The sequence below is a fragment of the Panthera leo genome, chromosome D1, assembly GCF_018350215.1.
Source record: "Panthera leo isolate Ple1 chromosome D1, P.leo_Ple1_pat1.1, whole genome shotgun sequence".
In the NCBI taxonomy this organism is placed as follows: Eukaryota; Metazoa; Chordata; class Mammalia; order Carnivora; family Felidae; genus Panthera; species Panthera leo.
The window spans coordinates 41749898-41767507 of record NC_056688.1 but is presented as its reverse complement, the minus strand read 5'-3'; positions in this window follow the sequence as shown (position 1 = coordinate 41767507).

The following is a 17610-nucleotide window of genomic DNA, read 5'->3' as shown; positions in this document are numbered from 1 at the left end:
ACAGTCCTGTTCACATGAAATAGGCCAAAGCAAGTCATGAGGCCTCACCTAACTTCAAAGGTTATGCAAAGGCTATTTGTGAACAGCCCTAATGAATATCACAAAGACACGTCCAGTTTCAAAACTCTTCCTATTATAAGTTGTACAGAAATCAAGAAGGCCAACAACCAAGGTTATCATTATAACCTTTAATTATATTATTCAATATTATAATAATATTTAATTATAATTATAATATATTTAATAATATAATAATTATAATAGTTAACTATATTATAACCTTGGTTATAATAACAAATATTTGACATATATGCATTTATATATGAAAACTGGAAGTTATTATATAACTATATATATAATATACATGTATATATGTGTATATATAAAGTTTCTACCTCCCATTCTCTAGGTGATCCAACACACACACACACACATTTATTTGCTCTTCAGCTCCTTACAAATGGCATCATTCTCTGCCTCACTTATCTTACATCACTTCTACTTTATTCAGTATTTGTAACCACAGCTACTTCCTTTCAGTTCGTTGGATACATCAAGCTACTTTCTGCTTTAGACCCTGTACATCTGATGTTGCCTCACCCAGAATGCTCTTTACACATGCATTCATCTAGCTGATCACTGTTCATCCTTCAAAGACAAACGTTGAGTTTTTCTCCACAGAAGGTTTTCTTAGCTTCTAAAACTAGATTATGTTGCTCTAACTTTTTCACTGAGATGTTTTTTTGAATGTCACTTTTCACAACAGTGAGTACCTGACAATTATGTGGATAGCTAACATTCTATCTCCTTCTGCACTTAAAAATAATTTGCCACAACATGTCCAGTATCTAGGACAATATCTGGTACAAAATTATGTGTTAAATATTTTGCTGAACTAACCAAGATTTCTTGGCCACCTATGAATGCTCTTTCTTTCAGAATTAAATCTCAGATAGATCTTGGTCCTTCCCTTGGCTTCTGGTCTTATAAAAGAAACTATCTAAGCAATTAGAATGGGGTTTCGGAGATACTGACAGCTAAGTTTCCCCTTGAACCCAGTGACAGGAATTTCAGGTGATTAGGGCTTTATATTGTATTTCACCAGAGTAAGTTTCGAATGATTTATACTCTCAAGCCCTCAGGATAGACACAACAGGATTACATTTCCCTGTTCTTTTTTTCATTCTCCCAACATTTGGCAAAAGATTCAGAGTATCACCATAACTACCAACTCCCCCGTCTCTTTCACGGCTGGGCGCAGAATTGCTGTATTCACTTTAAAATCTAATCCCAGGATTTATACAGTCCCTGACCTCTTCCTATGCATTTCATTCTGCTGATCTCACAAAATCCAGCTTGGGGTGGGTTCCTCGGCTTCTTGATTTTCTTCTCTAGAGAATGTCCTTGTTACATTGTAACTCTCAGACCATAGTACAGACAGCTGTGCTTCTCTCTAAATTCTAAATGTATTGAGAAAATTCCTATGCTAAACAAATTCAAAAGTAGCAATATGGCAAGATTTTATTAGATAGCACAGGACAGACTCTTCCCTACTTCCTCTGAAAAAGACAAACAAATGATCACTGAATTTAATATGTTATGTTCCTGGCATTGATTTGCCCATCTAGTCTACTTCCTTCCATCTTCCTTTTTACTTTGCTGTTTTACTTAATATCACTAAAATAATTTTCTCTGGGTTGAATTTTGTTAACCCAATCACAAACAATGAACCGCAGGAATTTGCCTGTGTATACAAATTAGGTAATGCAAAGCTTCTTGCATTACCTCAAAGTCCAAAATCTAACCTAACATCTCAAGCCCCCAGTTCCAATGACTACTTACCTTTGATCACATAGAACTTGTTCAGAGTGAGTGGTTAGTCACTTGATTGCTCTCTAAAGACCTCATTCCTTTCTCTGTCACTGGCTTGGTTTTCCCTTTGGTCTTTTGATTGTGGCCTTGTCTCAACATCATTTAAAAACAGTCATTTAAAAATGTAGTTGACAGGGGCGCCTGGGTGGCTTGGTCGGTTAAGCGTCCGACTTCGGCTCAGGTCATGATCTCACGGTCCGTGAGTTCGAGCCCTGCGTCGGGCTCTGTGCTGACAGCTCAGAGCCTGGAGCCTGTTTCAGATTCTGTGTCTCCCTCTCTCTCTGCCCCTCCCCTGTTCATACTCTGTCTCTCTCTGTCTCAAAAATAAATAAACGTTAAAAAAAAAAATTAAAAAAAAATGTAGTTGACATTGAGAGATAAAATCTTATATTTGTCGAACATGAGAAAAAGTGTATCTTACAGAGAATATACATCCATCTCCAGTTTGGAGACATGCCTGCCAGGAAGCCAGGAACTGTCCATCGTCAGCCCTTAGGGAGGTCCTGCCAGCTTTGACTCTGTGACTTTCCTCTTTTTGAGCTCCATAACTGCTAACCAACAGTGTTGTCTCTCATGTACCTTCTCTTTTTCATATAATTTAATGCCATTAGTTTTATGGGAGCCAAGGGTGACTGTGGCCATGCATATTTATTTAACGTGGCCTACATAAAATGATTCATATTTCTTTTTTATAGTTTACTTTATTAGAACTATATTAGTTTTTCACTTCTTAGATCTTCATGCGGAAAGAGGTGATGGTTGAAGTAAAGGTAGATGGGAATAAAATCGGAAAATCTGAGTATTTTATTTTTCTCTTCACTGACATTGTTACAACCTCAATCAACTACCACCTATACTATTGCAACAGCCTCTTAAACTACAGTAACTTCTCTTTACTTTTTACATTTTATTTTATTGTGTAAAGTATGCCACACACGAGATCTAACCTTTTAAGAAAGTTTCAATTGTAAAATATAGTATTGTTAATTAAGGGACAATGCACAGATCTCTAGAACTTATGCATGGTGCATAACTCAGACTTTATGTCCACTGATTAGCTAAAATAGCCTCTCTTGCTAAAGGCTATCCTATAAAAATATTGACCTTTGTAAAGCATCTCCCCGATCTAGTCATTTCGTTGCTCAAAACTTTTTCTGGATGACTGTTAGCTACTGCAGTGGTTTTCAAATGTTGTTCCTAGACCAATAGCATCAGTATCACCGAGGAATTTGGTAGAAATACAAATTCTCAGATTCTACTCTAGCTCTACTCAATCAGAAACTCAGGGGTGGGGCCCAGCAATCTGTCTCAGCAAGCCCTGTAGATGATTCCAATGCTCACCCAAGTATGAGAACCACTAGACCAACGCATAATCTAAATTGCTAAAAATGCCATTTAATTCCTAAGTGGCAATGATATCAACCCACATTCCAGCTTCATTCCACAAACCATATGATGCATTTCCCAAGCACTGATAAAATGACAAGACTTTCTACTTCTAACATACGCGGTGTCTTTTCTCCTGTCCTACATTTTGCTTAAGCTATTCCTTTGCTACGAGATTTCCTCACCACACCCTCTCTTAAAACCACCAGTAGCAATGACTTGGCTTCTGTACATTTTATTCTTCAAGGCCCTGTCTGAAAAGTGCCTTCCTTTTTAAGATTTTCCTGATGCCCCCTCCATCAAACATGATCTTTTCCTCATTTTCATCTTCAAAATCCCTTTATGGCATGCATTGCACTTTAGATTCTAAAACGTCTTACTTCCATTGTTGTTACCATATCCAGGAGGCTCTGACATGTAGACCTGCATCCTATCCACCCTGATTTGGCTGCAGTGATTTGCACATAGGGTAGATCAGTTGCAAGTATCTTTTTTTTCTACGTAGAATCTTTCTCTATAAGCCCGTTTTGACAACTTCAGACCTGGTACTTCCTGCAAACCATGTGCTCTCCTCGTGAGTCACATTTTCTAGAACTCTCCATTAAGTTGCAGTGGAATGGAATACACCCTGAGTTTAGATTTTACAGACCTGCTTTCAAATTCCAGACTCATAGCCCCTTGCTGGTGACTTCAGGAAAGTTCTGTACTTCTCTGTATCTCATTTTTTTAAGTTTATATACTTATTTTGAGAGAGAGAGAGGAGAGAGAGAGAGAGAGAGAGAGAGAGTGAGAATCTCAAGCAGGTTCTTCACTGTCAGCACAAAGCCTGATGCAGGGCTGAAACTCACTAACCACGAGATCATGACCTGAGCCAAAATCAAGAGTCAGACACTTAACCAACTCAACTACCCAGACACCCCTCTGCATCTCATTTCTAAAATGGGGCTAATATTACCTACCTCATAGAATTATTGTGAAGATTATATTCCATATAATATACATAAATCATGTAAACAAACAACAGCTATTATTATAAGATATTCACCTAAAGCCATAGAACCTAATGATTATCGAAGTTCACATAACTGATAAATAACCGAGACAGAATTGGAAATTACATAGTACTTTTGTACTTTGTTTTTGTCTTCTGTGTAGAAAAGAAAAGCGGGGGTCGGTGGGGGGAGGGTGGGGAATAAAATGCAGACTAAATATTACCTCAGGCTAAAGAATATCTGAGTCAGAACACAGGCTGCACTAAAGGTGGTTCTTCCAAACATCACTGAATAGTTGATAATTCTCTTAGCCATTCTCATAAATGAACATACACAATAGGACACTTTTCCACGTCTACAAAACCATCATAAGATATACACACCTAGGGGCACCTGGGTGGCTCAGTCAGTTAAACGTCTGACTTTGGTTCAGGTCATGATCTCATGGTTTGTGAGTTCGAGCCCCGTGTCAGGCTCTGTGCTGACAGCTCGGAGCCTAGAGCCTGCTTCGGATTCTGTGTCTCCCTCACTCTGCCTCTCCCCAACTCTCACTCTGTCTCTCAAAAAATAAATAACAAAAATATTAAGATATATACACCTAAAATGACTTCCTCATGATCAAGTGGCTAACTCTTATCTCCTAGGTTCTCACCTAGGCACTAGCATCCCTGTCCAGCACTATGTACTTACCTTGCTTACTCCAAGATAATGTACTTCCCCTCCCCTCTGAACATGATTTCCATGGCTACCTACCACACTTCAATGAAACAGGCTTTCCAAATAATGGAACAGATATAAAACAGACTTTGGAACATGTTACAGACTGCTTTGGTAACTTATTTGACAATAAACATCAATGTTTACTTAAATAAATCTTCAAGGGGAAATGCATCAGTCCTCTGAATGTGTGTGCATGTGTGTTTACATGAAAAGTTCTATCAGAATCTGCAACTGTCAAATTCTAATTTTAATGTCTAATGGAGTTTCTCACTATACTATTATATGGCCTCTGAAAGTCACTAAGAGAAATCAATAAGGATCCTCTCCCAATTACATCATGTTACTTGTATTGTGTTCTGTTCTTCTTAATGAAATCAGACATTTCTGAGATGTTGATTAGTTCTGCCTTGTATCATTTTTCCTTCAGTATTTTTTGTCAATGAGATTTTGAATTATATATTTAGAAATTACTTAATTTGCTTCTAACCCTTTTATTCACAGCTAGCTATGGCTATGTTCAGTAACTATAATTGTACATATTTGATTCATCATGTATATATTGTAGTTCAGCTCACTGTTATACAAGTATATTGAAAAGTTAAAATCTATCCTAAAATTGGACTTCTCTTGCATGGCAGATATAATAATAAGAGGATGGCAGAAGTCTAAAGGATTTCCGTCTTGGTCTGAATATATGTGTGTGTGTGTGTGTAAGAGAGAGAGAGAGAGAGAGAAGGAGGGAAGGAAGGAGGGACGGAGGAAGATATCACTATGGTTTCTCCAATTTTGTGACATTGAAGGACTTTAAAGAGAAATGCCAATTAACACTGTAGCAGTAGTTAGCCACTGTTGCATAACAAACCACCCTGAAATTTAGTAGCTGTAAGCAACAATTATTCATTATTATTAATATGTCTACACATTTTGGGGGAGGATGTTGGTTGAGCTAAGCTGGGTTCACCTAAATGGCTCTACTTCAAGCCATAGATCTAGCTGAATTTGGTTTCTTTCAGAAGTTTGGGCTCAGGGTTACTTCATATCTGATCATTTGGGCCCCTGATGAAGAGGTAGAAATCTTCAGTGTGTGACTTTTCATGAAGGTGAAAATCAAGAGTGAAAGCAGAAACACATGAGTCTTTTAAGGTCTGAGCTCAAAGCTGGAACATTGTCATTTCTACCTCATTCTGTTGGTCAAAGCAAGCCTCATGAGAAAATCAAACTCAAGGGATGGGGAGATATTTCCTGCTCCTTTAGTTGGAGGCACTACAAGTTTCATGACAAAGGGCGTGGATAAAGGGAGTGTTAAAGAATTGAGACCAGTAATGCAATCTACCACATGTTCTCTTATATTTACATAATGATGTTAAGTATTTAATTTGCCTAAAATATATCTTTTTCCTAAATATGGTTATTAGGCCATCCTTAATATGGACTCATTGTTTCATAAACCCAATAGCTGTCCCTGAAAGCTATTTGGTTAAAAAAATGGCTGCAATCTTCCATTGGTGAAAGGAAGATAAATTACATGGAGCATTTATCCTCCTTCGCTCCCTCAGAGCAGATATCCTATCTTATGTTCTTTTCTAGAAGTATAGCTCTACTAGTAAGGAATTAGAAGCCAGATCTTTTAAATAGCTTGAGGCTTATTTAAATGTATCAGGTAACAACATAGAAGCCTGGTTTCAAATATTGGTCCTGTCACTTACCAATTATGTGACCTTGATTATTTAGACCCTCTGGCTTCAGAGTCTTCATTTATAAAATGTATGTTCTGATACCTACTTGGCAGATTGATATAAGGATTAATGAGATAATTTTATAAAACACCTGGAATAATACCTAATACACAGTAGTATTCAATAAAGATAAATGTTCTTAGGCTGAAGTGAACTTGACCTATCATGAGCAACTATGAAGAGTGTGTACTGATATTAATGTAGCAGGCACAAATTTTGAAGCCATCTTAAGCATATAATGATATAATTTCCTTTTATTTTTATTAATGTCATTGATGTCATTTATTCTATAAATGTATATGGACTGCCTTCTATGTTCTAAGAATTATAGACACAACAAAGAATGAAATGGACCAAAAAATCTTGCCCTCAAAGCAGAAAAGACAGGTAATAAGCAATATATGCATATGTTCATATACATATTTATATATATATGCATATATCTAACTAATATACACACATAATAATTATATTATTTATTTTAGCATTTCCAATGATTTGAATGGATACCTGCCAAGATTTGATGAAATATCCCTTCCAAATATTGGAGCAGAGAAAGTAGAACTTGAAACATATTAGTGAATAGATTGCTTTGATAACTTACATGCCAATAAAAAATCAAATTTTTTAACTTAAATAAATCAAGTGTTACAGAAAAAAAAATAAGACAGGAAAGGAATATATAGAAAATTTTGGGGTGAGAGGATGTAATTAGATAAAATGACTGGACGAAAATCCTTGAATTTTCTTTCTTAATCAGAGGGTTAGGTTGTTTAAGGTAGGAGCTCTTAATTTGAAGTTCATAAGTTTCTTAGACAGAACATCACTGGTTTTGAATAGCACTGAAACACCTCTGAAGTTAGAAACAGGATTTTGTGTCCCATGACCCTCCTCTCCTAGCCCTAGAGACAGATTCCATAGCTTTCATGAGGTATTTAAAAGGCTTGTGGTAAAAACATTTAAGATCCAGTTTCTGTAGTTCAGTAACGTTGACTATAACCACTAACGCTAAAGCAGTAATCATAATGTGATACTTCAATGTGTCAAATTAACATATTTAACACCTTAAACTTCCACAATGTTATATGTCAATTATGTCTCAATTTTTAAAAACTTTTATTAACAAGTATTCATGTAGGCAATAGTCATAGATGCAAATCACTCTTAAGGATGAGCTATATTTAATTCTTACTTTTGTGTGCTGTATCTGATCATATAATAGGCATCTGTGCTGGGCTCCAATCATCCCCTCCCCCCAGGAGGGTTTACACCAAAAACCAAGCAGGAATACAACTCATCTGTAGGGAGGACTTACTAAACGGAAAGTTCTTGGGACCAAAGAGACCTAAACTCTGCCCTCAAGGAGATACTGACATTCAAAAATAATTAGAATACAATGTAATAAGTGCTAGAGTAATGTAATAAATAAGGAGTTATACATCTTTTCTTCCATTCAGGAATGCTGGCCCTAAATTTTTCACACAGCTCTTAGGACTTATACAATGTGTATAAGTATTATTTAGCCTCTCTATACAGAGTCCAGATCAGTCTTAGACACAACTTAATTTTATAATGTATGTTACTGTTTGCAAAGTTTCTTTGGATATATTGCCTTATTTGGAATCAAGAAACAAACATGCAGAAAAGCTGGCCAAGAGTCACACAATCCCAAAAATGTTGTAACCAATGAAATCTCCACAAAAAATATTGTCCAAATCGTAAATTGAAGGAATAAAAAATACCTCTGAGGCTATGCAGTCCGTTGGGTTTATTTTTAAAACAGGGTTACAGGGCACCTGGTTGGCTCAGTCAGTTAAGCGGCAGACTCTTGGTTTCAGCTCAGGTCATGATCCACAGTTTATGAGTTTGAGCCCTGAGTCAGGCTCTGTGCTGACAGTGCAAAGCCTGCTTGGGATTTTCTCTCTCCCTCTCTTTTTGTGCCTTCCTCCACTCTCAAAATAAATAAAGAATTTAAAAATAAACAAATAAATAAATAAAAGGTTACTTAGTTACATTTTAGTTTTTAGCATTGAAATGTCCTAACATTAAATGGTTACATGTCTGATGAATTCTGCTGCTAGAATGATATGATCAAAACAGTTTTCATATCTATTTACCAAGTCCTCTGGGTAAAAATACTATTATTATTTAGGGTACTTCCCTTTTTCTTAAGCTCTTCCCCTCAAATGGCTGTTGTCTATTTCCAGGGTACTTTATCCTGAAATCTGACATGTGAGGTGCCGATTGCTTTTCTTTGATAATTTTCTGAATATTTTCTTCCATTGGACTTGGTTTGTTTTTAAACCTGCTACAATCACCATAAAGAGAGTCTTTAAACACATAATAATTTTTCTTTGAAAAGCCAGTTCCATCACCCATTTTAGTATATCATCCTACTTAATGGCACTTAAGGAAGTCTGACAATCTTTCAAGTTTAATATTATTACCAAAATTCAGAGCTTTATTCATCTCAGGCTCTCTTTGGTTTTGTTGGGAAGGGTGGTGGTGGAGAGAAGGCCACTGGTAAGATACCTGTGCCTTCTTCTAATGAGACTTACCAAGTCTCATTTATTGTTCATTTTGAATATTGACAGGCACAGCAGGTCACATCAGGAGTAAATATTGAATCTCAGGCAAACCTCAGAAAAATCAAAGAGAAGAGTGAAGATTCTTCTAGTATTAGATGCTTTTACCAAGTAATTATTGTTTTCTTCCCATATTTTCCTAATTTCAAGGGCAGCATTTATTTTTTGGGCGAGATCCTGGTACCCTTTGAGTTTAATACTGAATTGTGATGTTCAGAAAGATGCCAGACATAAAGATTGATAACACACAAAAAATCCATCTAATCCAGTAATAATATCAGCTGATTTTACAGAAATAATAATAATATTCAACAATAATCAGAGCATTCCATATGCCAACCATTGTACTAAATCTGTTCTAATAATGATATCAGTCATTGTTGTAATGCTTCAACCTCTGAAATTTCAGGCTTTCTAATCTAATCACAATGGATACATTTTTCATGAAGCCAGAAGAGCTGAAAGTCAGTATACAGAAATTCCAGTCATCAGATACCAGAATATACACCCTAAATATTTCCTATTAGTTTGTCACCACTACCATGAAATGTCTGATATCCATTTTTAATTAATTAACTAATTTATTTATTTATTAAATGGTTATTTAGTTATTTATTTTGAGGGGGTGAGGGACAGAGAGAGAGGGAGGGAGAGAATCCCAAGCAGTCTCCATGCTGTCAGTGCAGAGCCCAATGCGGGGCTCCATCTCAGGAACTGTGAGATCATGACCTAAGCCGAAATCAAGAGTTGGCCACTTAACCAACCGAGCCACCCATGAGACCCTAGTACCTATCTTTTAAACTTCCAGTCAGCCTTCATTCTTAATTTAAAAGTTTGAAAAAAAAGTTATTTAGTGGTACTAGTGATGTTCATGATATATTGTCAGAGAAAATTTACACTGTATATATGAAGCATTTTAACATAACTATCCCTGAGGTATTGGGATAGTAGAAGGTTTATTTATTTGTATTGTATTTTTTAATTTTTATGTAACAAACATGAATGATTAGTATAAATTTATTTATTTATTTATTTTAGGAAAAGTATTCTACGTAAGCAAAATCTAAGACAAAATAGAGTCAGCACATTGCAGTAGTTACAAGAATGAGTTCTGGAGCCAGACTGCCCAAATTTGAAGTTCAGCTTTGCTGTGTGACATGGGCTATTGCTTTACCTTTCTGTTTCTTGGTTGCTTTATCATTGGGACTAGTGAAACTATTATAGGATTATTATGCAGTTTAAATGAGATAAATTAACTCTGCATAGTGTGTTGTACACAGCAATTGTATTATAAAATCAATTATCATTGTAAGATAAAATAGTGAGTGTGGTGTGAATAAAGGTATAAAATGCATTCCTACTTCTTCTTTCCCACCTACCCCCAAAGTAGCATCTTTGCAAGACTTAAAATATCTGAGATGTCCATCACTAACGTTGAATTATATTGGTATAAGATGCTAAGTCTCTAAGAGGCTCATATGTACAATGCAAGTATTTGCATTTATGTATGTATGTATGTATGTATGTATGTATGTTTTTATGTATGTTTTTATGTATGTATGTATTTAAATTTTAGTTAGTTACCGTGCTGTGAAACATTGATTTCAGAAGAATTCAGTGATTCATCACTTATATACAACATCCAGTGCTCATTATAATAAGTGCCCTCCTTAATACCCATTGCCAATCCAGCCCCCCAGCCACCTGCCTCCATCAACCCTCAGTTTGTTCTCTACCACTAAGAGTCTCCTTTGGTTTGTTTGCCTTTTTTTCCTTTTCTCCCCCACCTCCCATTATGTTCATCTGTTTTGTTTCTTGAATTCCACATATGAGTGAAATCATATGATATTTGTCTTTTTCTGATTGACTTATTTCACTTAACATAATACATTCTAGCTCTACCCATGTCATTGCAAATGGTAAGATTTCATTCTTTTTGATGGCTGAGTAACATTCCACTGTATACCACACCTTTATCCATTCATCAGTCAATGGACATTTGGGGTGTCTCCATAGTTTGGCTATTGTTGATAATGCTGCTATAGCAATTGGGGTGCATGTAGCCCTTTGAATCTGTATTTTTGTACCCTTTGGGTAAATATCTATTAGTGCAATTGCTGGATCATAGGGAAGTTCTATTTTTAGTTTTTGAGGAACCTCCATACTGTTTTCCAGAGTGGCTGCACCAGTGTGCATTCCCACCAGCAGTGCAAGGGAGTTCTAATGCATGTATTTCTAAAGAAAAAATATTTTACATTTCCCCTGGTTTTATGCAGTGCAACTCTACCTGGGCTTAGAAACAGAAGTTTTGGACTTTGGTTCCAAGGCTGCCTTTGTGCAGCTATGACACTGAAAGCAAGCATCTCATGATGCTTCAGTACTCATCATTCAAGAAAATAATTCTATGTCACAGAGTTATTTTAATATCATTTCATAGGTATTTATAAAGAAAAAACTTAGAATTTTTAGAAAATATGATAAAGTATTTTCATGAGTCGAGGAAAGAAAAAGTGTCTTTTAAAAAAATCACAAACTATAATAGAAAAGATTAATATATCTTGCCATTTGAAAATGAAATATTCTATCTGTCAAAAGACAAGAGAAGTGAAATAAGATATTAAGTTACAGATATGAGATATCACATAGCCAACAAAATATTTTAATACAACATACAGGAAGATTTCATTAAAATAAATAATAAATGAATAGCTCAGCTTTTAAAAATACACAATATTTGTGAATAAGCATTCTGATAGTAACTCAACTCATCAAAAAAAAAAAACCACACGCAAATCTTATTAGCAATCATAAAGATAATGCAAATGTAAACGTTAAAGATTCCCAGTTAGCCTTTTCAAAAATTAAAACCGACAAACTAAATTCTAGTGAGGATATGGGGGAAAGGGATGCTTATTTACTGCTAATGGCAATATCAATTGGTAACCTGGTAAAGCATATTGGCAGCACAAGAGTTGAAAATGCCCATAAACCTTTCACCTAGCAATTCTACTTGGATGAAAATTATGTGTTAGGAAGCTACAACCAAGGATGTCCATTCTTCTTTATCACAAAAATCCCCTACCTGTCCTCCAATAGAATTGATAAATATCCTACGTCTGATTCCTATGATGGAATATTACACACGAGTTAAAACAAATGAACCATACTACAGATACCAACATGGATAAATCCATAATACTGAATGAAAATAAGCAAATTATAAACAAATAGGTAAAATATTGACTTTCATGTAAAAATTGAACATAAAAACAATATTGTGTCCTGTGTGTGGACACGTATTAATACTGTAGAAGTACAATAACAGACCTAAGAATGATATACGTTAATTTTGTGGTTGTAGATACTTCTGTAGACAACTATGCCAACTTATCCCTGGCTTGCTAAAAGATTTTTAGTTTTGTTTGCTTTATCATGGTTGGAAATTAAATTTTATCAGACACATTTTTTGGCAATAATCATGATAATGCCACAATATTTTTCCTCTCTCCATCACAAATGTTGCAGAATTGTCCTAATATGTTATTTCCCAAGGTGAAATGGCTCTCACATTGGTATTGATGGTTGCTGCATATGTGTTCAAATGGTTGAACTGTTAGCTTGTTTCTTTGTCACAGGCTTAGTATTTTAAGAAGTATCTTATCCAGCAAAATTAATAAGCAACAGTGATTATGACTTTCCTTTCTCCAACTGTTCTCATTGAGTTACGTTAACATTTAGGAAGTGTTCCCTTTTTTATTTTTCTACTTTGTGAAACAGTTTATGTAAAATGAAGATTACTTGTGCTTGAATGTTTGATAGCCCTAGCCTATGAAACTCTGGTTAAAAAGAAATAAGCATACACTTTATAATATTTTATATAATTAAATACTACTTGGAGTAAAAAGAAATGAATGACGGATACATGAAATAATATAGATGGATCTCAAATATACTTATGGTGAGTGGAAGGAGTATTCCACAACAGAGTACATACAATGAGACTCCATTTATATAAAGTATTGTATGGTGAGAAAAAAATCAAGAAAGTTGATTTAGAGCGTGGGTGGCAGGATTTATTGGGAAAAGTCATGAGAGAACTTTCTGAGATAGCAGGGACATAATATTCTATATACTAATAGGGGTGGGGTTTCACAGTTGTATGAATTTGCCAAAAAGATTTAAGATTTATGGATTCCATTGTTTGTAAATTTTACATTGGAGAAACGAAGCTGTAATATTGAACTTTAGTTAATGATATGTATTCTGAAATATGAAGTGTACTGATGTCTGCAATTTACTTCAGCATGAATCAAAAATAAGATGGAATGATGGATAGGGAGAAAAATAGATGGATGTATATGTGGAAAAACAAGTATTATCAATTTTAATGGCAGAACCAAAGAGGTCGGCAGATGAGGATTTTCTATTTACCTTTTCCATATGTTCAAAACCTTTCATAGTAAAATGTTGAGGCCAAAAAACCTTGGTATTTTAAAATGTTCCACCATAAGAGCTTTAGTGCTACTTTACCACTCTGGTTTCGCCTATCTTTTTCCGTGTTGGTTCCTGAAAATTCCCCTTTATTTATTCCAAAGACAGTCATATATTTTAAAAGGTCTTTTGGGGTGCCTGAGTGGTTCAGTCGGTTAAGCTACCTATTCTTGATTTCAGCTCAGGTCCTGATCTCACGTTTCATGAGTTCAAGCCCTGCATCAGGCCCTCTGCTGGCAGGGCAGAGCCTGCTTGGGATTCTCTCTCTCTCTCTACCCCTCACCACTTGTTTTCTCTCTCTCTCTCTCAAAATAAATAACTAAACTTAAAAAAATAAAAAGATCTTTTAAGCTTTTCAAGCATAGAGAAAACATCCATAGTTTGAGGAATTTTCAGAGTATGTCGTACCTTATTTCTCTAGAGAAGGAACAATATTTAATCTTTTAAAATATACTTATTTGTCAATCTCTATTTGATAAATGAATTATATGTTATTGTACTCTTAGAATTTAGTACAGCCACCCTCTCCGTTTTTAAAATTATGGACTCGTCTTTGTAGTGTCCACTCACCCCTTCCACTGAAGAATTCTCTTGCAGGCTGGATTTTCAATGTTGTGGTGGTTCTAACGTTTGCTCCTTCCAGTCACCAAATGGGTACCTCTGGTGTTTATGTTAACATTTATGATTATCTGGGTCCTTTGTGTGGTATAAAACGCATGTGAAAGTAATGCCTTTGATTTTGATTTCTCACCCAAAAGCACTGCTGTGCTGAAGGGTCTATTTTTATCACAAAACTCCTTCCCTGAAATGCAGTTCCTCAAACATGTTAGACTTTTGCGTGTGCTTTGATATCATCTCACCAATACAGGGACCCAAATCCTTGTCCTTGTCTTTTCAATTCAAACTCCTGTGTTACTGGCAGTTATTACCTCCCAAAGGACAACATCAGTATCAATTCTCGCCTTGATTATGCTGTGATTCGGTTTTCAGTACATCACCGGTATTTGATTTCTGATCTTTTGGGGAGATCAACTATGCTTTAAAAATAATATTATAGGGGCGCCTGGGTGGCTCGGTGGGTTAAGTGTCCGACTTCGGCTCAGGTCATGATCTCACAGTCCGTGAGTTCGAGCCCCGCGTCGGGCTCTGTGCTGACAGCTCAGAGCCTGGAGCCTGTTTCAGATTCTGTGTCTCCCTCTCTCTCTGCCCCTCCCCTGTTCATGCTCTGTCTCTCTCTGTCTCAAAAATAAATAAATAAACATTAAAAAAAATATAATATTATAAAATATAACTTAAGAAAGTTAGGCATTTCTAATGTTATTCATGTTACCTTCATCTGTCATCATTTCAGAGCTCCAATTTCCAGGCACCCTTTAGCCAATTGCAACAAAGCCACCACCCCAATCACTCTCTAGGAAATATTGTTTGTTAAGGATACCATGCTGATAGATGCAATAGTCACTGTCTGCACTCCTCTTATTTGACCACTGAGTAGCTTTTGGTGGAGCTGACAACACCAACCGTCTTGAAACACCTTCATCTCTAGGTCTTTGTGACATTCCTTCTCTTTGGTTTTCTTCCATTTAACTCTGGCTGATCTTTCTAAATATCCTTTACTGACTTTTTCCTTATTCCATTTCTGAATGTTGAATGGCTCTAGGACTCAAACTGAAGTATTTTATTTTTCTTCGTCTATACTCTCACTGGGTTTTAAAGATGCTAGCTTGCACATTTTATACAGCTTTGATCTCTCCTCTTACACTCAACTGATAGTAAACCATATAATTTATACATCTAAATTTGCTATAATTACAACTTCAACTTAAAATACCAAAAGCCTATCATTTTACATTCTCACTACAACTTCTAGTGCCTGTGTGCTTCCAATCTCTTCCTATATCACAACCTGTTAGGAGTCATTCTTAATTTTTTATCTTCCTATACTTCACACATCCTATTCACCCACTGCCCTATCATTTTTACCTGCCTTCAAAATATTGTATGTCCAGAACCACACACTTTTCCTCATCTCCACAGATATCATACAGGTCTAGGTATCACATCTTTTATCTGAATTATTACAATGGTTTCCTTTAATCAACCAACCACGTAACAGAAAGAATGAGTATTTTAAATCAGAAAATCGTTTTATATTATCTCAACATTTTTATGCCCTTTAATCATTTCCTGAATTTAGATGAAAATACATGACCTACTCAGTACTCTAATTTCATTCCATGCTACACCCCCTCCATCTTCCTTGATGATGTTCCAGTCATACTGGTCTAATGTTCCAAGAATACGCCTGGCTTCTTTCTGCTTTCAGACAGACCCATATACATTTCCAATTATCACCTAGGGAGGCAGCACAGCGTCTTATTGAGAAACAAAGAAATGGCTATTATATTCTATAGGCAAAAATGAGTTTCATCTCTCCAAACACCTTGTTACGGTTGATAAAATTATATATGTGTAAGAAGATACAGAGGCTCAGGAAAAGCAAATGATTTGGCTGATAAGTGGTTAATGAAATATCAAATGGGCATCTTCAGGACTCCAAAATACATACCTCTGAACAAATCCCCATAATATATATGAAACAAAGCAATGTTAACAGCCATAGGTGTTAAAATGAGATAACATCTGATTCTAGGGTTCAGGCAATGCTTCTTAGAAAAAGGGGGATTTAACCTGACACTTGAGAAAGAGTTAAAAGTTTAGAAAATTTAACCAATAGAATGATATAATTCAGACAGAGGGAATATCACCAGCATATGTGTATGTGGGTATGTGTGTATACATATATATGTATACATATACATATATACATTATATATAGTGTACATACATATATATATATAGTAGATTCTAAGAAAATAAACAATCCTATTTAACTATTGCATGCAGGGAAGTACTGGAAAGTTTTTTGGAAACACAGGAGGTTAGGACAATATTATGTAAAATCTTAAGGAATTTGTACTTGGGTCATTAGTCCACAATCAATGAGCTAACTGTACAGAACAGAAGAATCAAAGGAGAAAACAATTAGTCAACTCTTGACCACTAATCAGTAAAAGTCCCCAAGGAAACGTCAAGCTTTCCTCCTGCTATAAATGAAGAAGACAAGGGGATTCAGTTTCAGGCAGTCTGTGCTTGAATTCATGTTTACTCAATTTGCTGTGTAGTTTGTGTAACTTGATTTCCTTATATGTATGATGGTTTCATGAGAATTTTATATTCTGATAGAACATAGAAATCAGCCAATAAACTATAGCTATTGTTATAGATATTATTAGGTTATTTTTTTTCTTGGAGAGCAAGCTGACTTTCATGGCAGAATTTATGAATGCTTTTAGATATGTGGTGCACAGGACAACATTAGGTTCTGCATATGAATTCTGTAATGCTATCTCATAGAATAACTAGACACTGCCAACAATTAGACCTAACACCATATGTGTGTGTGTGTGTGTGTGTGTGACATTTGTGTTAGAGTGCTAGCTATCAGCTCACTGCAGAACATTCTGGCTTTTTGATGATTTTGAATGATGTTTGAGTTCAAATATACCAACGAAAATTTCACAGTCTCCATTTCAACTAAGAAACAGTCCCAACAGAACATACTCTACACATTGCCTTCCCTGAACCTTATTGACACCATCAGGAGCTCTAGTGAAATAAAATTAGCTGTTTGGATTTTTTCCATAGCCTTGCTTATTAGGCCAGATGTTTTATGCTAAGCTATTTTAAGACATAAGAAGTAAAGCAGAAGGTTAATAAATTGCCTACAAAACTCAGGCTAAATATTTCTGAAAGCTTTCCTCACCA